The following is a 22,686-nucleotide window of genomic DNA, read 5'->3' on the forward strand; positions in this document are numbered from 1 at the left end:
AAATCAGTTCTAATGCATTGCTCAAAGTCATGTTTGCTGAATTCAATGTTGAATGTGTCACTCTCTTGCTCAGGAACTTCAGGTATCTACCATTGCACGTCACACTAAACTCAGAAGCTTCACCTCAGCCCACTTTCTCTTGCTTTGTCTTCCTCCTCACTCATGCTACCTCATCCATTTTCAGGTCCACTTTTAACAAAGATCCAGCCGTGTGCTTTTTTCCATGCAAATTCAACCCTTAGAACTCATTTTTTTTGACTCTTGGCTCTCAGAGTTCTTTAAAACCACAAATATGAAATTGCAGAACTTGGTAGTGGTTAAAAGCTATGGCTGCTAACCAAACAGAAGGCAGTTTGAATCCACCAGCCGCTCCTTGGAAACCCTATGGGGCATTTCTCCTCTGTCCTATAGGGTTGCTGTGAGTTAGAATCAACTCCACAGCAATGGGTTTGGTTTTTTGGTAGTTATCTTTAACGGACTCCAAGAAATTTTCTTAAGCTGATCAAGTGTGGATCTTGTTATTTAATCATTTATCATTATGGTTCTGTCTTATTAAACCATATTAAATCTCAAGCCAGCTGCAAGTAGGTATAAATACCTGATAAAGAATGCACAGGCACAAACATTTTGATGACTAAGTTTAATTCGGAAATTAATGACCAGGTTTCTGAAAATATATTTCTTATTGAATGGTAGCATTTTCATCATAACGTTAAAATATTGCCCTAAACATATTATTAGCAAAATAACCTGCATGTATAAATGGGTGTGATGTCATCAGCCTCACCTTTTATTTTTGGCCGTTTCTTAGCAATAAAGAAAGGCTCTCAGTATTGTATTTCTTTTAGTGGATATGAGGAAAAAAGAAGTTCTTAGAAAAAAATACATTTGCTAAAATGGGCCGTTTATATTTATTTTTATCGTATCTCGGCTATCCTAATACATGGCTTCAGACTTCAGTTTGTTGTATATCAAGACTGTGAAGATAGGGAAAATGAGTGATTTCTTTTGCTATTGCTATACTGAGTTTTACCGTTTGGAAACACAGAAAGTGACTCTTGGACTTAACTTTCTGCTTAGAGAAGGAAATGGCAAAGAAAGTAATATAAGAAGGATTACCTTCCTGGAAACCCTAGTCACCCCTGTTAGAGAGCTTCTTATTTTAATCCTCATGTTATGTTCACTTTTATTTCACTTTGCCAGTAATGGTTTATGAAAGATTTTAATTGGAAAATACTCGGTTCCTATTTCTCCCTGGGATTCATACTTTGAAATAGGTGAAATTTAGTTGTCTAATGTGTGCAAATTATTTAGAGCTTTTTTAAGGCAGAATCACTGTAATGATTTCCCTTAAGGCACTTGCAAAGCAGTTAGAAAAATATTAGTACTTAACTCCTATTATTATGCTCGCGTAATCACAAGTGAACATAAAAACACATCTGATTTTGGAATGCCTAGGTAATCAGTGATGAATGCAAATTTCCTCAAATGAGTAGCTTCTTGCAAAGAATTTGGGTTGTGACAAAAGTTTAGACAAAAACTGACAGCTGCATAGAGCCCCGTTAAGGTCTTTTTTGTGGTTCACTGGCAGACGCCAGATCTACAGCAAAGACTGAGAAGGTTTACATTGGAAACTTGAGAGTTAACACTTGTCTTCTGCAGCAATGAGTACTTCAAGCTGCTTACTGTCAATTACCAGTAACTTCTTTCATGCAAACCATAAATATAAAAGGTGGCAATGCCTTATATTACTGACTTCTGTCATTCTTATCCATTAACTAACAATATGTACATAGTTGCCATTGTTTATTGAGGAGGCAGTGAATACATAGGTGGCTTCTGTTTTTTTTTTAACCAAGATTACTTTCATTTACATTCTTTTACAGTGTTCAGTATAATCCAGAGAAAATTTTCAGAGCTAAATTGAGGTTTGCTATCACTGCTAACCAAAAGGTTGGTGGTTCGAATCCCCTTGGAAATCCTATTGGGCAGTTCTATTCAGTCCTACAGCATCTCTATGAGTTGGAATTGACTCGAAGGCAGTGTTTTTTTTTTTTTTTTAATCACTGCTGTGACAGTGTTTGAAATGAATTAAGATAATGTCCAATTATAAAGTTCTCATTGTAAAAAAAACATGATTTGTAAATTTATGGATATCGTGGAAAGAAAATATGGTCGAATTTTGGTACCTAAAAATCAGTTTATTTTCTTATACACTGCTAAGATGATACATATGCAATAAATTTAATACATGTAGGTCTGAGCCATTTAAAATATTTATTGGCTTCTCTATCTACAGAGTTATTTTATTATTAAAAAAACATGTACTTTAGTAAAAGTAGTCATTATGAGTGTATGGTAAATACATTTAATTGTGTAAAATATTCTTAATATGCAAGTCATGTAAGTAGACTGAGAAAAGAAATGAACAAGATCACATTAGATTTTATATTATAGTACTAGTTAAAAGAAATATATTAGTTATCAAGCAATCTTACTAATGGTCTAAATTTATTATAAATATAGCCTTATAGAATAGCTTAAAATCCAACTTTATGACTGATTTGTCTAATTTGTAGAAGCAGTCATTGTGTTTAACATGATAGACATCTAAATAGATATCAAAATAAAAATGAACCTGTTAGGTCCCTTCCCTTATTTGAATTCCTATCATTAGTTTTCAATGATTAATGTAAAATACATATGAATCAAAATATTTATCAATTTGATATTGATTCTTACCTCCTATATTCCAGGTATTGTGCTAGGCTCTGGAGCTAGAGAGATGAGTAAGATAAATTCTCAGTCTTAAAGGACTTCCCTGTCAAGTGAAAGTGGCAGGAAAATGGATAAATTGCCACATAAGGAGTTAGGATTTAGTTGGAGTCAGTAACTTTCTATGGGGTAACTGGCAAAGGTTTCACTAGAAAAGATGACATTTGAGTTGTTTCCTGAAGGATATAGAGCAAAGACATAGGGGAAAATCATTCTAGACAGGGAAAATAACACATGCAAGGGTATCCCAAAATTATGGTGGGAAACTCAATATGGTAGATCTTTGAGTGTGTATGCATGTGAGGGAAGGAGGTAAACAATGAATTAGAAAGATTAGATGAGACTGGATTGCAATGAGCTTTGAATGCAAAGCAAAGGAATCTGGATTTTTAATCTTGTAGGAAATAGCCAACCAAGATATTTGTTTGTTAGCTGTTTTTTAAATAAGCTTGAGATTTGAAATGCTTTTGTTGTTGTTTCTTTGTTTTTGTTATTTAAAGATGGCTAACTATACAAACCATGGAAAAGTATACATACCGTTATAGAGAGAAAAAAGAGGGCAAAGTCTTAGAAAAGTTGATAACTTTCCAGCCCCCCAAATATAAGGAGCTGTTTTTAAGTAGCAGTGATTGGAATGGAGAAGACAGGTGAGATTCAATGAACATTCCTGAGTTAGAATTAATAGGTATTAGTGATTCATTGAATGCGATGGGAGAGAGAGAGAGGAGTCAAGGATGGCATTGAAGGCTCTTGTTTAGAAGGCTGGAATGGATGATGATGCCACTATAATCATGAATACTGGATTTAGAAGTGTTAGTAGAGACCTCCAGAGGTTAAGAACATGGGCCTAGAGCTCAAATGGGTTGTGACTGTTTCATTTTTATTTTATACCTCTTGACATGGGTCAGTGTTTGTTGACTGGAGGAGGTAGTACTTATGTGGTGGTAGAACATCCTTCCCCTTATTCCTTATCTAGGAAAGTGAATGAAAGCATGGAAGAGTACCATAGATAGAAGCTTGGCAAACTAGTTCACATTTAAAGGGTGAGTAGAATGGAAGAGTCTGTCAAAGGGGACAGAATGAAACAAGAGAGACTGAGGAGAGAGTAATGCCATGGAAACCAAGGCAAAAAAGAGTTTTGAGCACGAGGGAGTCAGATCAGTGTCTCATTTCATGCAACTGCTAAGTAGGATGAAGACTAAGCATCAGACTTTAACTGGGAAATAAGGAAGTCTATGATGATTTCAGGAGCCCTGGCAGCAGTTCAAATCCACCGGCCTCTCCTTGGAAACCCGATGGGGCAGTTCTACTCAGTCACATTGGGTCACTATGCATCAGAATAGACCTGATGGCACACAACAGCAACAATATGATGAGTTTAGAAAGGGTAAAGTAGTGGGGATACAAACCATGTTATAATGACAGCAATAATCAATATGACTTGAGGAAGTAAGAGTAAGCTGTCATAAGCAACCTACATTTTCTACAAACTTGATGTTGAAGGAAAGGAAGGAAATATAATGGTAGCTTCAACAGCAGGTAGGATCAAAGGAAGGCTTTTTAGAAGGCAAGAGAGTTGAGCACGTGGTAGGGAAAGATGTTTGTAATGAAAGAGCCAGAAGAGGAGCACATCAACTAATGGAACAATATCTTGGGGCAGGTGGAAGGGAATGCAATCCAGAAACCAGAAAGAGAAGCCTTGGAGTGAAAAATGTGCATGAAGCTGCAAAGGATTGCTGATTGGTAAATTGAAGAGATTTCTTCTCCTTGGACTCTTTTATGTTTTAGGAAGAGGGAAGCAAGGTGGTCAGCTAAGAGTTGTCAACAGAAGGAGAGTAAAGATTTGTAACAGTTGTCTTGAGGATGAGGAAAGGGTGCTGAGTAGGTGGGAATGAAAGACTTACTGAGAAGCTGAGAAACCATCCTTTTGTAGTGCCATCAATCTGCCCAGTTGTGTAACTTTCTCCAACATCATTGGGTGGCTTGGGGGCAGGAATAGAAAAGGTAGATTGATTAATTTACTTAGAGTTGTGGGTTGTTCTAGAGCCTGACAGGGTAATAGGATGAAAGGTACAGATGTAGTGTGGCTGAGACTAAGTAGTTATGACTTAGAGCATTGCTTTTATTTTTTTTTTTAATATGAGTTTGGAAATTTAGGCAGAAAGACTTAATTTATTCTCAGGCAGCTTTAAAAGAGACAAATATTTAGATAGGAATCAGCTTCTCTTCTTTACTAGATTCATCATTGTGTGAGGTGGCATAAATGGAGAAAACCTAGACTCATTGGCTTAATTTCCTTGAGGTAGTGTAGTAAGATGAATTCTCAGAGTTTATCTTTAGAATAGGGTTTTAACCACGAGACCATCAATACTTTGTCTCAACAGCTATCTTGGTAATTGCTTAAATTCTCACTTGCATTCTAGTTAGTACAGGATAACAAAGATAGATCTTTGGCAAGGGATAATTATAAATTTATTTATAAAGATTCCTTTGTAGGCAAACAGCTGATATTTAGGTTCTTCTGTTCTGCTGGCGTCTAAAGTCAAACCTTTAATTTGCTGTCATTGAAATTTTTTGAAGTCTGTCTTCAAGGATGAAAGGCTTTTTCATTAATATGTTCTATGGGGTGTAACCGGTAGACTATACTGAACCCACAGGCCTGGTTCTCTGCCCTCAACCATTTCAAAACCACATATGTCACTTTACATCTCAGAGCCTCAGTGTAGTCAGCATAAAAATAACTGCTTTCCCCCAAGGATCAGGCTGAGAGCCTGTTATATAGGAGAAAGACACCTTAGAATAAAATCCCTTAGATAGGCAGTTAAGATGGTTTCACTTCTTTCCCGAGGGACAATTCAATGTGTTATCACGTACTGAAGGTCAGAATATTCTGGGGACACAAATATGTAAGGTCAGCATCACCTTTCCATCTGTCGCTCTTATCTCTAATGCGGACGCTCTAGCTTGCTCAGGTGCCTTCCCTCTATTCCTAGTGCCACTGGGATTCATTCAGTTGTCCAGTCAGCCGACAAATTATTATTGAGTGTGTACTATATGACAGGCTCCTTTCTGAGTGCCAGCGACCTCTGTGAACTTAAATAAATCTCTACAATGCTATTTTACCTTTTTTTTTATGTTGTAGTTGGAGCCTTATGGTTAAGAGCCTGGCTGCTAACCAGAAGGTTGGCAGTTCAAATCTACCACTTGCCCTTTGGAAACCCTATGGGGCAGTTCAACTCTGACCTATTGCATTGCTATGAGTTGAAATCGGCTTGATGGCAGTTGGTTTGGCTTTTTTTTTTTTGGTTTGATGTTGTGATTTTATGTTAATGTACATGTCTTATCCTGTAGACTGCAGCTACCTGAAGAAAAGAAGTGTGCCTTATTTCTTCAAATTCATATGGCCTAGCATAGTGTTTGGCATATAGTAAGTGGCCAATAAAGGTTTTGTTGGGTATGTTAATTAGTTAATAGATTAATTAATATAAGCACATTTATACTCACAGACTATAATGGAGGAAATGTTTATGAAAGAGATGAGAGCTATCTCTTAAGACATAGTGTGATCTGTCATGTTAAATACAAAGAAAGTACATTTAATTAACTTGATTTGTTCTGTGACCTCAGAAATGAAGCAACTTTGTGATTTTGGTGAGAATTAAACTTCTTTGAGAAACATTTTATGAGAGTGCCAACAATAGAAAAAGGCATTAAATAATCCTGTTTATGAGGGGTAGGTTCAGAGAAAATAAGATCTTTGGTTTTCATTGTTGTCACCTAATAAATGATTTCTATGAGTCACTTATTTATTTTTTAATTGAGCAAGTCACAGAATGAATTGAGCATCCACAGATTTGCTATAGATGGAGATGAAATTTCATGTGCTTTTATTTAATACAAAGTGAATTTTCAAGATAGTTAAAAAGGTTGGTACATTGTGTGGTTATGATGCCCTTATTCAAACAAGGGATTGTTGGGTTTCTTTCTGTAGAATGTTAGTCAACCTATTTGAAAGGAATATTTTCACTAAGGAGGCCGTGGGCAGTGCAAACTGTTAACATTCTTGGCTGCTAACTAAAAGGATTGAGGTTCAAGTTTACCCAGAGGCACCTTGCAGGAAAGGCCTGGTGATCTACTTCCAAAAAATCTGCCATTAAAAACGCCATGGAGCTCAGTTTACTCCAACACACATGGGGTTGCCATGAGTAGGAATCGACTCAATGGCAACTGGTACTGGCATTTTCACCAAACTGGCAGTTGCTTGAATTCATTGGTTAAAGTTGCCTAATCTTTTATCACATTGGGAGTTATTCCCTGAAACCTAATAGGTTGTAAGAACATTTGTTCATTCTACCTGACACCCATCTACCAAAATGGTCAGTTTCTTTTCCTTAATTCAGTTTATCACTGGTCTGTTATGACTCATTCCTGCCAAGCAAGTAAATTGGCTGATTTTTTTTCATGTACAATTTGTTTTTTGTTTTGTTTTTAAGTTTAATTGAGTGATTGTTTTGTCCTTGAGCAAACAAAGTTGAATCACACAGAGTCCATAATTAGGGTCTTTTTTCTACCTTCTAAATTTTTTTATTATTTTTTACCTCCACCAGCTTTATTTATAAGAATGAAAACTCAAAATTTGACTTAAACTTCAAAGTTGAAATTAAAAAAAAATTTTGTTTTTTTTCTCTAAGGCTGTAGAGCAGAGAAGGGGAAGTAAGTGGCTCTCTAGGGAGAAATTATAATTAAATAACTCTTTGGAAAATTATAATTCTCCCCTTCATCAGGGGAAATATAAATTATTCCAGAGTATCTCTCCTTAGAAATTCCTTACCAATATATTTTTTCTCCTTCTGTATTATCTTTTCATTTTCTTAACTGATAGCATGGGATAGTAAAAAGGATATGGTACTTGGGTTCTGAGAAACCTGAAATTGAATTCTGGCCCTGGCATTTAATGACGTGTGACCGAGGGCTGTGCCTTAGTTGTTTTTGGAAGTAAATGACAAGAGTAATTCCTGTTATAATCAGTTATTTCAAAGAGTGAATGAAATAAATGATTTTAACAGGATTAATGGTGGAAAGAATTCTCCTATAGAGGAATGTTTACTTTGTAGTGGAAACTATGGGATATGAAATAACAAAATGACTTTGAACCCATTAAATCCCATAGGCTCACCAGGGCCATTGGTAAGATGTGCTTTGTATGCTGTAACTCCGTAAGCACCAATGTTTTGTTCTGTAGTTAACTACTGCAATAATCTTTATTCTAAAGAAGTTCAGTGCCAATTTCATATTTCCAAATGACAACATTCCTGTAAGTTTCTTATGTTTAAAGATTCTTACAATTTTGCCACTCTAAAATTATCTCTCTGTGCTGGTAAATTTTATAGGAAGAAAAAAATGAAACCTCCAATATTTTACTTCTTATCAGGTATCCTCAAGATATTTTATCTTGGTGCATGGATCTTGTTTTTGTTTGTTAAATTGGTGAGCCCTGGGAGATTTGCCTATCAAAATCCATTTTCTTGTCAGAATTGGAAATGACATGTTATTATAATACCCACATATTAATTTCCATGGTATATCTATATATTTCATCAGCCAACTTTCTGTGAATTTTCTGGATTTCAGTTATTGTTGTTTTTTGGTATCACCCAGTCGGTTCCAACTCATAATGACTCCATGTACAACAGAACAAAACACTGCCCAGTCCTGCATCATCCTCACAATTGTTGCTATGTTTGAGCCCATTTTTGCAGCTGCTGTGCCAATCTAGTTCATTGAGGGTCTTCCTCATTTTCTGCTGATCCTCTACTTTACCAAGCATAATGTCCTTCTCCAGGGACTGGTATCTCTTGTCCAAAGTACATGCGACAAAGTCTCACCATCCTCAATTCTTCTAAGACATTTGTTTGTTCTTTTGGCAATTCATGGTATATTCAGTATTCTTCGCCAGCACTGTAATTCAAATGCATCAATTCTTCTTTGGATTTCGATTAGCTTGTCCTAAAATCCTGGCAAGCTAAATTTCTCTAACAGACTTCAATTCATTGCATTAAATGCCTGTTCAGCCCTGGAAGATATATTGATTTTTTTTTTTTTTTTTGTCAGCAAAGTGACAAATACCATTTTCATGACTATAATAGAGATTGATTACATTTTATGGAACACAGAGAGGGCTGATCTTGGTGAGACAAACTTGGGGCTTACAAAAATGAAAAAATCATCTGAATTAATAGTGAAGTTAATGAATTCATGTGTTGCTGATGAAGTAGAAATATCTTGAGAAAAAAGAAAAGAAAGTTCTGAAGCTACACAAGTACTGTGAAGAATTAAGACAGGTCTCAATACTTTGAAGATGCTGGTTTTGTGAAAACTTCTAAAAAGTTAAAGGTCATTGTTTTTGAAGCTAAAGCTATGACATTGACCCCCCCCACCCCACCCCCCCGGCAAACCTGGTGAGGGCTGTATGATAGTCATTATATGGTACAACATTTTTCAATTAAGTCAAGACAAAAGTAAACCATGACTGATGAAAACTGACTTTGAAATATTAAGAAGTTTGTGGGGAGCGGTCTACATTTCTGATATGATTTATGCAGCATAAATTTAAAACTGAGCTAGTTTTCATTCTAACCTTCTTACTGATAGGTCTAAACTATACCAAATGTTGGTGTGTTTTTATTATTCGGCTTTACTGTCTAGTAGCCTTTACCTTAAAAGATTTTTTAAGAAAAATACTCATACCTGTCATAGGTTTAATCTATGCCATCTGGGGCCGTCTACTCGATTTCGACTCATAGCGGCCCATGTGACAGAGTAGAACTGTCCTAGAGTTTTTTCTTGGCTGTAATCCTTATGGAAGCAGATCATCTGATCTTTCTCCTAAGGAGCTGCTGGGTGGGTTCGAACCACCAACTTTTTGGTTAACAGCCAAGTGCTTCATCATTTGCACTACCAGGGCTCCTTTTTTAATCTGCATAAAGGGGTTATATTGTGTTTTTTTGAGAGTCCAGAGAAATAAGAAACAAAGGGTAAATATTTTAAGATGTCAGAATAAGCTGTGGTGGAACTGGAAAGTGTTGCTGGGGAGAATATAGAATTACTTTCTTTGAAAAGTCTTTAAAATAAGAAACCCAGCTCCTGTCTGTTTAGGGGACTTACCTATTTGTACCTCTTCTATCTCCATCACCTAGTTTTGTGTTCAGTATAGTGTCTAGCACAGAGTAGGAGCTCAATAAGTATTTGCTAAATGAATAAGCAAGTTTTCCCGATAGCAGAAAGAAATAAAAATCATCATAACAACCCCTGTTTATTGAGCTGCTAATATGTCGTGGAACTTTACGTATTTTACCTCTAATTCCTAAAATTCTTACGTGGCTACAGGGTGACAGGTCAGGGCACTTGGGGGAACTAGTGTTGCTGAAGCTGAAGAATATGCATATATACTCTGAAAATACGTGTTTATACATTTGGTGTAGTTATGAGGAATAAATGGCCATACCTGAAAGTTTGGAAAACACCAGATAAATTGTTATGGGTATTTTTGTGACCTGCCCTTTTGTTCTATAATTGTACAGCACATACTTACATTATTATTTTTTTTATTGTGGTGAAAATATACATAACAAAACTTACGTCACTTCAACAATTTTTACACCTACAGTTCAGTGACATTGATTACATTCTTCAAATTGTGCAACCATTCTCACTATCCCCTTCCAAATCAGCCCACCACCATCAACATAAACTTAATGCCCCTGAGCAAACCCCTCATTTCCTTCCCTCCAACCCTGGTTACCACTAATAATCTTTGGTTTCTATAAGTTTGCTTATTTCATATAACTGGGATCATACAGTATTTGTCCTTTTGTAGACTGACATATTTTACTCAGCATGATGTTTTCAAGGTTCATCCATGTAGTGGCATGCCTCGGGACTTCACTTCTCTTTATGGCCGAGTAGTATTCCACTGTGTGTGTGTGTATATATATATATATAAAATATATATATACATACATATATATACCACATTTTGTTTATCCATTCACCTGTTGATGGGTATTTTGGTTGTTTCCATCTTTTGGCTATAGTGAAAAGTTCCACAGTGAACATCGGTGAACAGGTTTCTGTTTGCATTCTTGCTTTTATTTCCGCTAGGTTGGAATTACTGGGTCATATGTTAGTTCTGTGTTCAACTTTTTGAGGAATCACCAAACTTTTCCACAGTGGCTGTACCATTTTATGTTTCCACCAGCAAGGATGAGGGTACAGTAACACTATTATTTAAAAAATATTTTTAATTGTTTCACAGGTCTTGTTTCTTTTATAAGCTCCTTGTTGGCATGTATTTTTTTAATCCTTCCTAGATGTTCTCTGTATCAACCTGACTGTAGCTTCAAAAAACTTCTAAAATTCATAGGTCATTGATCCATCCAGAAAAGCAATGAATCTACAGTCGTAACAGATTGTACTTAAATGGCACAGAACATCTTCTAACAGTAGTTAACTCCGTCTTTTTATCAATCATAAATCTGGAGAAAACCTTTTATTATTTTTTCATTTTATTAGACTTTCTAATTTCATATTTAAGGAAAGAATAATTTTGTACAAGAACTTGATGTTTATTCAGATATCCTCAGAGTTTATAAACTATGTGGATGGGAAGCTTAGGGAGCAGAGAGTTTAAGATAATGGTTGTGGAAATAATTTGGAAAAGGATAGCGAGAATGGTAGCATAACTTGGAAAATGTGATCAATGTCACTGAATTGTACCTGTGGAAATTATGGAAATGTTGTCTTCTTGGCTGTGTATACTTTCAACAAGATATTAAAAAATAAAAATAAAGAATATCTATGAAATGACAGAAAACCAAAAAAAAAAAAAAAAGGTAATTTAAATGATATAATAGGTGTAAAAAAAATAGGTGTAGGGATCACTAATTGCCATCATAGTCTATGAAACACTGCAGTAAATAGTTGTCTTCTCATTTCTGGTCTGAATAGGCTTGTAAAGCTGCTCCTTTCATTGTAATATATACAGCCAGTAAGAGACACATGTGCACCAGCTCCTTGTTGGCATATGCTTTTAAATATACAAAAAATATGATTTAATTGACACCATAATTATTTGTATTCTACTTTTCCCCTTTATATTTCTTAAAATTAGAATGAAGTCAGAACTCGGATTTAAACCAATTGCTGCAAAATTGAAAAATGAAATCTGAGAAATACATAAGTCTACCTAACTGTAATGAATTTCATGATGAATTTATAGAGTTTTTTCTATAACGTTTAAAAATTAAAAGAATTTTTCTGACTTTTAGAAAATCATAAATTTTATATTAATAATTTTAGAAATAGCTATGTTGGGTGTAGGAGAAGAAAAACCTTCTTTACCTAGGTATAAAATTAGTGATTTTAAATAGTGTCTGTTGGGGGTCCTTTTGAAAACAAATTGCTATTATACATAAAATAAGTGTCCATATCTAACATTCTCTATACTATGTTACGATATTCTCTGGGAAATAAGTACCCAATCAAAGAATGAGTGAAGGTGGTTTTATGAAAGCTATCTAATGAATGAATTTGCATTTCGAGTAAGTTCCCAGCTGATGCTAATGATTCCACCCAAGATATTCTGAATTGGAATCTATATTTTAGCAACAGTGGCTGGGAACTTGCTGAAAATGCAGATTTCTCAGCAGGGGCTCGAACCAGAATCCAGAATGAACAGGTTGGAAACTCTGGTGTTTGCTCTATGTATCTACCCTTATGCATTTCTGTGATTACTTTTCTAAGCTAGATTATTAGGAGCAAACTTTATTTTTGTTAAAGAGTATAGGCATTTTGAATTTGATCAGGTATTACCAATTTCCCCTCAAAATGGTATATCAGTTTAAACTCCCACAAACAAACATCAATAGTTCTCTTTTCCTAGTACCTTCACCACCACTACATATTATTTATTCTCTTGACTGTTGACCAATATGACTGTCTTCTTGAATGATTTGCTAATTTCTCTAGTGATTACCCAAACTAACTTTTATTTATCGTAATGGTTACAATTGAATGAGACTTTCTGGTAATGGGTACTTGAAGTAGAGTTATCGGAAGTATGATAGTGTACTTTATAAAGGATTTGTAAAAAAATAATAGAAATGTTTTATTAAAACATTTGAACATCAGAGATATTCTTAAAAATATATTGAAATATTGGTATATAGGAAAATTTGGTAAATTTTTGGAGTAAGAACTTCAACTTTTGACAGAAATGAAAATATTGATGTTTATTTGGAGCAAAGGTGATTATTATCATAAACCTGGATTAAAATAAGGAATTCTAATCTAGACTTCGTGTCCAGGGCATTTTCTTGTTTTCTTCCAATGCTCCCTTCCCTAGGTTGGTCTAACATGTCCATCAGCTCACTTCTCCAAAAGTAAAGATCTCTGGTGCTTTGCAAAGATTTAAAAATAATATAATATCTTGTGAGTTTGCTCAAAAATTCAATTTCTCAGGTCTCATCTCCAAAGATTCTGATTCATGATGTCTGATAATCTGAGTTTTCAGTAAGAACGTCGAGTGATTCTTAAGACTACATCTTGAGAAGCACTGGGTTGGGGGAGAGCTAACTCATTTATCTAGTGGTAAAAAAAAAAAAAGTGGTAAAGACTCCTTATAATTACCTTTCTTACATATTTGACCTCACAGGAATCTCTCCCAATTCTCTTGCCAGATGGAATCACATGTTCTCCCTCAAAACGGATTCTAGGCTTTTCTATCTCTGTTATGAGTTAGAATCAATTCCATGGCAATGGGTTTTCTTGCCCTCTGGAAAGCTAGTTCCCTCCTCTCCATCTTATCCTTCAAGTCCCAAGTCAACTCCCACCTCTTAAATTAAGTCTTATATTTCTCTATCCCCAAATGACCAATTTCTACAGCATTTATCCACATCACCCTTTGGCACTTGTGGTTTAGTGTTGTTATTTATGTGTTCACATTTAATTCTTCTCTGTATCCCTCCTAGTGCATTACCCATAATCAGCACTGTAAAAAATGTGTTGTTTGAGTGAGTGAGTGAGTGATCTTGTAATTAGACTACTACGGAGCAGGTCAAAGATTCTGCCTTTCAACCCCATGAAGCCACTTAGCATTTTGCAGCTTGCTCTATTCCAGGGATATTCCACTGCTTTCATTTCAAATTAAGTATTGCTTATTTTGATGAATAAAACATATTCTAATTCTTAGCATTTCCTTGAGTCTGTTAACTGTGGGCTCAAATAGCAGTGATTGTGCAGATGGCGCAGGATCGGGCAGTGTTTCATTCTGTTAGGGTCTCTATGAGTCGGAATCACTCGACGGTACCTAACAACGACAACAATAAACTGCATATTTAAATCACCCTTAAGAAAGTTAATTCATAGCAAATTTAATTTTTAAATTTTGTTTGAAATCTTCTTGTTGTTGATGATGTTTAAAGTAATTTCATGTCTGTATCTACAACATAACATTGTGGTGAGGTCATCAGAATAAATGTACTGTTTGTCATAGGCATAGTATCTTAAGTGTATTTAATATCTGTACTATATTTTTGCTATATAGATCTACATTCTATAATTTAGTGTAGCCATGAATATAATCAGGCAATGTCTTCATAAAAAGTGGGATATTCTTCATGCAAATAAAAATGATAAGTTACTGATAATGGGAAATATAACTAGTACATGTTTACCAAGTTATTCAAGATTGTCCCAAGAAAAGCCAAAATTCAATCGTAAAAAGATCAGGAGGTAGGCACCTTCCCAATGCTGTTTCACGACATAGAAAATTTTTCACTCTATTTTTTCTCTGTTTTGAAATGAAACCACTTGTAAGTCACCCTGGAAAAATTGAGACTATTAATTTGTCATTTTTCTGGACTGCAAGCTTCTTGACAAATAAAAAGCCACCCATTGGACATATATTCCTGTTTCCTAAAACTCACAATTTAGTACATTTGTGTAACATCTTTGGCCAGGCTGGTCTCCTGTAGGTTTGACTGTGGAGGAGCAGGTGTGTGGTTCCAAAGTGTCTTTACAAGTGTCTCAGTGGGGCTTCCCCCCAATGCCTCTGCAGGAGACAGCTCATCTGCTTAATCCTTATGTTTTAGTCAACCTTTCTTATTATGCAGACAGGGTTCTGAGGCTCAGCTGGATTTTGACTCTTCGAATGAATTGATGGGGTGCTTTGATCTTCAGTGTGTATTGCATCTGTTTCATCTCTCCTGTTAATGCATAGTGTTCCAAACTCCAACTTTAGCTGATGCTGGTAAAATAAATTAATGTGTATACAAACAAATAAGTAAATAAATATCATCATTTGAAAAGTTCGGGCACTAACCTCACTTTTTATTTTGGATGACTTTTTCTTTTTGGCATGATAAGTTTTTTTGGAAGGTCCTCAAAGCCATCTAATTACTTTACTCTGTGAGGGACCCCCCAGACTTAAGAATATTTCACTGTATATGTATGAGTGTGTATGTGTTTTGTAGGGTCAGCTTTGCATAGAAAATTGCTACTTGTCTTTGCAATTTCATAAACTGTCCGATAGCATAGTATCTTATTAATAGACCATGTGGGAGTAAAAGGTATACAATCTACAATAGAAATATAAAGATTCTGCTGGACAACATTCCTCTTTTTGAGGAGGGTGAGGGGAGGCTGAGTTGCAGAGAAAATCAGAGTCAGACCAAATCCATATGGAAAAATCATTCTATGTTATAGGATGCTAAAGGATCATCACTTTTTTTTTCTTAACCAGTATTTAAAATGAAATATGTAAGTTACCTGTTCTTGTATGGAGCAGAAGGGCAGGGATGTGGAAGAAACAGCATGGAATGTTTACTTACCCACATTCAAGTATATGGAGTTATGATTAATTGAACCAGAAAATATGAAGTTTATATTTGCTAACCTTCGATATTCTAATCTGGTATTTTGGAGACGTGTATTTTTTTTTTCCTAATTCCTCATGAATCTTCATTTGTCTTTAAGTATACCATAATCCTGGGATGATAATGTAGTGTCAAAACTGTCAGAATAATTTCAGATGAGCAAAAAACTGATGCTTCATAAGAGCCAGAGGCCCTTGAGAGAGTTATCAGATCTCTCTCCAAGAGAAGGAATATCGTGACATATATGACCCTCTAATCTACTAAACATGTACTTTATCCTGCATATATGCACTCAATGTGCAAATAACTTTTAGGAAATTGTGGGAATACCTATTTCCTTTAGAAACATTAAGAAACAAAATGTATGTATAAAGAATTTGACCCCTGATTGTCACTCTATATTGCTGTTTTAAAAACATTCAGCTAACTGTGTTCTATTCAAAAGTATCTTGCAAGCCCCCGCATGGTACCCGACTCTGAGCTGAGGAGGTTTGCATTGCTATTTTTGTACTTCCCATATGGAATCTGAGAATAACTGTGCAGGAAGGAAATATGAAAGGTTATCCAATCCTTCTTCAAGCCGAATGACCCTGAGACCCACTGTAGATAGCTCTACCCACCCTCCCGTACTTGTTTTGTCTATCTTGCTACCAACTGGGGTGCAGTTTTTTAGTTAATGCCTTAATCTGAATGAAAAGATCTAGCAAACCAGCCAAGCAAATCTATATGGTTGCAATGAATTTTATTTGTTTTAGTTTCTTATCTCACACGCCTGTTTGCTGTGTTTCCTTTATAAAAATGAAGAGGAATGCCCCTACTCTTAGTCTGTGATGATTCTGTGCTGCTCGAGCTACTAAAATGTCTAATTTGGCCATTCCCACATTAAATGGATCAAAGCACCCCAAAATCTCTCTTTTTACTTTCATGCTCTCTTATGATTTGCAAGTCCCTGAAAGTTCCTTTGGTTTCCTGATATAAACCCCAGGTAAATGCAGCTTATTATATTAGAATTTATTTAAAAGATCACAAATTGCTAGCTGTACATTTCCTTGTGTTTGTCTATTCTGACCAATATTCATTCTTAATTTGCTTTCTTACTATTTTCTGATAGTACTTGGGTAATTCAATTGGCTTCCATTATTGTACATAAATGTGTGAGGTGATTTTCTTACATTATCCTCCAGAGATGGTAGGGGAGAAGAGATTTACATTGGGTATATTGGAGGAGATGTGGGTTCTGTTAATTGCTACTAAAATGCCCATAAAGGGGCTTTTTCACCGTGCTTTTCGTCCGTGACTATTATGCAGTGGCCTTACTTCTTGATCATCCCTTGTACCCACAGGCTGTCACAGAACTAGTTTTGGATCCCAGGAGTTGCCCAAGGCCTTGTTATTTCCAAACTCATAAGTTTGAATGATTCATTATTAGGTCAGAAAATCAACCAGCATTAAAAAAAGTCAAAGAGAAGAATTAAGAATATCAGAGTGTGTTGTGTATAGTCAGAGAGAGTGTTGTTTCATGAATAAATTTTTTCCAATATATTTTGACTGAATGTTTGGTACAGAGGTGTGTTAGAAATAATTTTTTTTACCATGGATTTCAGTCCAAACAGTCAAAAAAAACCAAAACACTGAATTAGACCATACAGCCTGTATGGAGAAAACCTGGTGGCGTAGTGGCTGAGTGCTACGGCTGCTGACCAAGAGATCAGCAGTTTGAATCCGCCAGGCGCTCCCTGGAAACTCTATGGGGCAGTTCTACTCTGTCCTATAGGGTCGCTATGAGTTGGAATTGACTCAATGGCGGTGGGTTTGGTTTTAGCCTGTATGGCTTTTGTCTGAATGCTGGCTTTTGAATTTCAAGTATTATTTTACCCTATTCATAGTCTGTTAAATTTTCCTAATTATTCTCAAGCAAATCAAAGGAATTAGCTCATTGCAAAGAAAATACTAGTGGGAGTTTAGAAATGCTTCCAGAATTGTAGGCTGTATCGGCTTGCTGCAGGAAAAATATTCTTACTAATGAAACTGTTTACCCTTAAGTAGTTGTAGTAGAAATAGATATGAATATTTAGTTACACATGAGAAGCATACAGATCACAGAAAAGGGATTTTGTTAATACCTTGTTTTGTAGTTGGGCCAAAGAGAATGAATATAAACTATGATTATATACTTGCGTTATGACAAGAAAGGAAGTAAGAGTTATTACTCTTTTAAAGTATCTCAAGGTTAAAACTCTTGCCTTATTATTTATTTATTTATTTAAATAAATGGGACCTTTCCTTTCACTAAGAATGCTACAGCTGTTTTTTCTTGCCTTTGGATTCACCAAAAGTTAACTTGAAGAGAACACTCTAATTGAAGTTTTATTGCACACGTGCGTTTTTTTTTTTCAGTACCCAGGAATGTAAATGCTATTCAGTGAGTTAAGCAAGAGAGAGAGAAGAAAAAAATTACAATTGTGGTTCGTTCCAGAAGTATACAATTCAATATTCACTGGGTTCATTGCCAAGCATGCCATTATTACCTTCTGTGAAGTCCACGGTGGTACAGAACCTTGCAACTTAATACCATCACCATCAGTATCACTTGAAGGCTGTTAGAAACCGAGTGACAGGCCCCCGTGCCCCAGACCTACTGAATCAGAAGCTACAGTGTAAAAGATCCCCATTTGATTTGCATGGACATTAAAGTTGAAAAATTGCTGGTAAGTGGTGCAGTGGTTAAGAGCTTGACTGCTAAACAAAAGGTTGGCAGTTCAAATCCACCAGCTGCTCCTTGGAAACCCTGTGGGGCAGTTCTGCTCTGTCCTATGAGTCACTGAGTCAGAATTGTCTCAATGGCAATGAGTTTTTTTCTTTTTTTTGGTTATGCTTAAAATTACCAGTTGCTGTATAGACCTGTTTCCCTTTGAAAAAGTTTAAAATCAACAAGTGGAAAGACCCAGTGGTTTGTCACACCCTAGAGCTGTATTTGGACATCTGTTGGTATTTAAATGAACGATAGGACAGCGATGGTGCTGCTGATGAGAGCACCTGCTATCAAGTGCTTACCCAGTGTTGGCAATTGTGCCCTAGATATCAGCTAGCCCGTTTAACCAGTCTCTTTTCCCTATGAGTCTGATGCTGTTTTACACACAAGGTAATTAAGGTTACAGGTGACCTAAGACCACCCCCCTTGCAAAGCCAGACATTATTGATAGCTAACATCAACATCAGGTGCCAACAAGGTGGAGTCTGTGGTTGCTATCTGCATCTTTTAAAATTAGGGAGAAAAGCTGACACTTTAAAGATTACTGTGAAGGTCCCAATTAACATTTGTTTATTTATTTATTTTAATGAGCAGTGGGTTCTCAAAGTTGCATTTTTGAAAAGAAAATTAAAACCTGAAGTTCTAAGCCCCCCGCAGAACTTTAAAGTTGTCAGTTCACAGTGTATCATATACTAGGAGTCTGTGCAGTGTTGCATCTTGTGTTTCGTTAAGAACTCTTAACGCTGGACATTGAGTTGGCAATTTTTTTTTTTTTTTTTTTTTTTAGCCTTGAGAGTGAACCCCCTCTGCGAGGACATTTGTACATTTTGACATGAAGAAGGGCCTCCTTACTTGAAAGGACTCTAGAATGGTACAGAATGTAGAAATGCAGCTTGTCCTCTCACGTTAAATCTTTTATAAGGAAGATATCCTTTGAGAAGGAGATGCTACAAGAATCCCAACATTTCACCGTTTATGGGGTGAGGAAAATCAATTCATGCAACAGACGCTACTGAAAATACACGGAGAATAACCAAGGGTGGGAAGGAAGAGGTAGCAAGGTCAGGTTATGGTGCAGAAAAACAACGCGTACGCCCTGCTGAGCAACTGGGCAGACATCAGCTGGTGGACCCCGTTTGCTGGCGTGGGGAAGGAGGGGACTTCTGGTCCTTTTTGTAAAGAAGCTGAAATAGACTGCACATTCAAGGTGGGTCAAAATGTAAAACACGTTGTTAAAGTGGTTAATGTTTTAAAAAGAGAGGTACATACACATGACGTTAATTCATGCAGCAGCAAAGGGCGCAGCGTCCAAGTAGATCTACCTCCCTCCACTCCTGTCCCTACCTCCCAGTTTCCCTGATGAAGCAACCATTGCCAGCAGTTTGCTGTGATCTTTTTTAGAGATATCCTCTAAATGTACAGACATTATATACAAAACCCTACTAAACAAAATAACATATAATACATGATTCTGTGCTTATCTTTTTTGCCTTAAAATGTATCATAGAAATAGCTTTATATCAGTGTTTTTACTATACCTCATTCATTTTAATGGCTGCATGATATTTCACATAACTTATTTAACAAGTTATCTTTGGTAACTTTTTAGATCATTGTCAGTCTTGCTCTTACAATATTGCTGCAACAAGAATCTTTGACCATATATTGTTAAGCATACGTATGAGAGAGTCTGTCTTTCTCTTTAGTTTTATGTATGTGTATATGCACCTATATATACCCAAAAAGCCACTGCCGTTGAGTTGATTCCAGCTCACAGTGACCCTGTAGGACAGAGTAGAACTGCCCCATAGAGTTTCCAAGGAGCGCCTGGTGGATTCAAACTGCTGGCCTTTTGGTTAGCAGCTATAACACTTGACCACCATGCCACCAGGGTTTCCTATGGATATATATAAATGTATAAATACATATCTATGTGTGTGTGTTATATAACATATACATACATATATACATATATATGAGTCAGAATCGAATCAGTGGCACTGGGTTATATGTAACTATGCTTTATAGGGTTTTCAATGACTGAATTTTCAGAAGATAGCCAGGTCTTTCTTTTGAGACACCTCTGGGTGGACTTGAACCATCAACCTTTCAGTTAGCAGCTGACCACGTTAATCATTTGCACCAACCAGGGATATATATATATATATATAAAATATATATATAGTTTCAAGTCTTCACAGTCAAAGTCTTCATTTTATTTTTAGTATATGATAGTTAAGCAATGGGGAAAAAATAACAAATTAGCATAGTAAGCAAAGTAATAATAATATTGAAAGTATTGTTTAAGAGGTAAGTACTTTACGTTAGCTACTCATTTGATTCTTACAACTCTAGGAGAGATACATTATTACTATTACTATTGTTGTTAGTTATTTAAGTGAGAAAGCTCAGGCTTGCTTCTCCCAGGAAGCTGGACTCTGGATCCCTTTGCTCCTGATTGCTAGGCTGTCCTGCTTAGTAGTTCTATTGCTCCTTCAGCAACGGCAGAGCATTTATTGGACACTTATTGTACAAAGGAGCCTTGGTGGTGCAACAGTTAAGTGATCTGCTGCTAATCAAAAAAACTTAGCAGTCTGAACCCACCCAGCAGCTCTGCAGGGGAAAGACCTGGCAATTGCTTCCAAAAAGATCACAGACAAGAAAAAAGCAGTTCTACTCTGTCACATGGGTTTGCTATGAGTCAGAATTGACTTGATGCCACTCAACGACAACAAATGTGCCAGTACTACTGACATGCATTATTTAATCTTCACAATAGTGTTACAAAGTTTTGTTATTCTGTTTTTTAACGAAGTTATAATGAGATTTAATGACTTCCCCAAAGTCCCAGAGCTAGAAAGTGATGAATCAGAAATGGAACGGAAGAAGATGTCTGACTCTTAAGACCACAGCACAGCAGAGAAGGGTATTCTACACCACACAGGTTTGAGGGCAGGGGTGGAGTTAATACACATATGAGATTTAATTAACCATATTCAAGTGATCATAGGGATTAGGAAGGGCTGTAGCAAGGGCTGATGGAAGACTGTTTGCGGCACACCAGTGAAAGTATCTGAAGCAGAGGGTAAGAATCAGTGGCCCGTGAGGATCCAAAATGGATACTTCTCCATGGGCAGTATTGCCAATATTTTTTTTAAATTTTATTGTGCTTTAAATGAAAGTTTACAGTGCAAATTCGTTTCTCGTTCAAAAATTTATACACAAATTGTTTTGTGACATTGGTTCAAGTAAGTATGCATTGTTTTGTCCTCACTGACTGCTTCAACCGTTAAAATATTCCACATGTATGCACTGTATTTATATAATGAACAACCCAATTGTGAAGGGTGGGGCTGACATGTGCAGCCAAGTTGGAATTTGTGGCCACAGGGAGAAGGAAATCAGCAGTTGTTCACATTGGAAATAAAAGTGAGAGAGAAAAGTGAGAGCACAGAGAATCCTCAGGGTTGTCAATTTCTCTTATTCAGTCTCATTTTTCTAGCAGTTCTGCATTTTCATAGGTGTATTGTAAGCGATCATCCTTGTCAGGAATTGCCGTCAAGTCCGACTCTGCCACCCCATGTGTGCAGCGTAGAACTGCTCCGTATTTTCAAGGTTATGACCTCTTGGTAGCGTATCACCAGATCTGTCTTCTGAGAGGCCTCTGGGTGGGTTTGAACCTTCAACCTTTCCTCTAATAGTCTAGTGCTTAACCTTTTGTGCCACTCAGGGAGGGAAGTTACTTATACCTGCAATTATTTCTCTTATTCCTTTGTAAATCACTTTACCCTCTAGGCCATGTACTGGTTCTCTTGTGTTCGAAATTCTGAATTTTCCTTATTTCAGATTGCCTTACTAAATTCAGTGAACTTTTGGTAGTGTTTCATAGAAAAAATAAAAAATGTAATATAGAGAAGACATATCAGGATTATGTATATCATGGTTGTAATAAATAATGACTAAGATAAATAGTGACTATTTACTGCAGGTCAAAATATATGCAAAGGGTTTTAAATACACTATCTGGTTTAATGCCACAACCATATCAGATGGGTATGATTATTATTGTTTCCATTTGACATACAGAGTTCTTTTATTCATTTTTTAGATTAACAATTATAATAATGTTAAAACAAGCTTGTGTAAAAGAAGAAAATACCTTTTAATCCCTTAGGACACATTTCCCATTTTGGCATTTCTTCTTCCAGTCTTTGTCCAACTATACCC

General features: G+C 36.1%; 1 long non-coding RNA gene across 22 annotated transcripts in view; it reads left to right on the forward strand.

Moving 5' to 3' along the window:
• Positions 1 to 22,686, forward strand: part of LOC126075907 (uncharacterized) — a 319,320-nt gene that overhangs the window by 124,850 nt on the left and 171,784 nt on the right. For 20 of the 22 annotated variants that reach the window (XR_007517338.1, XR_007517337.1, XR_007517341.1 and 17 more), the window contains 2 exons: positions 18,105 to 18,415; positions 19,247 to 19,666. This is a non-coding gene — a long non-coding RNA (uncharacterized LOC126075907). The remainder of the gene's footprint in view (positions 1 to 18,104; positions 18,416 to 19,246; positions 19,667 to 22,686) is intronic. The other 2 variants (XR_007517333.1, XR_007517347.1) reach the window with 2 other exon arrangements.

The sequence above is a fragment of the Elephas maximus genome, chromosome 4 (assembly GCF_024166365.1).
Source record: "Elephas maximus indicus isolate mEleMax1 chromosome 4, mEleMax1 primary haplotype, whole genome shotgun sequence".
NCBI lineage: Eukaryota > Metazoa > Chordata > Mammalia > Proboscidea > Elephantidae > Elephas > Elephas maximus.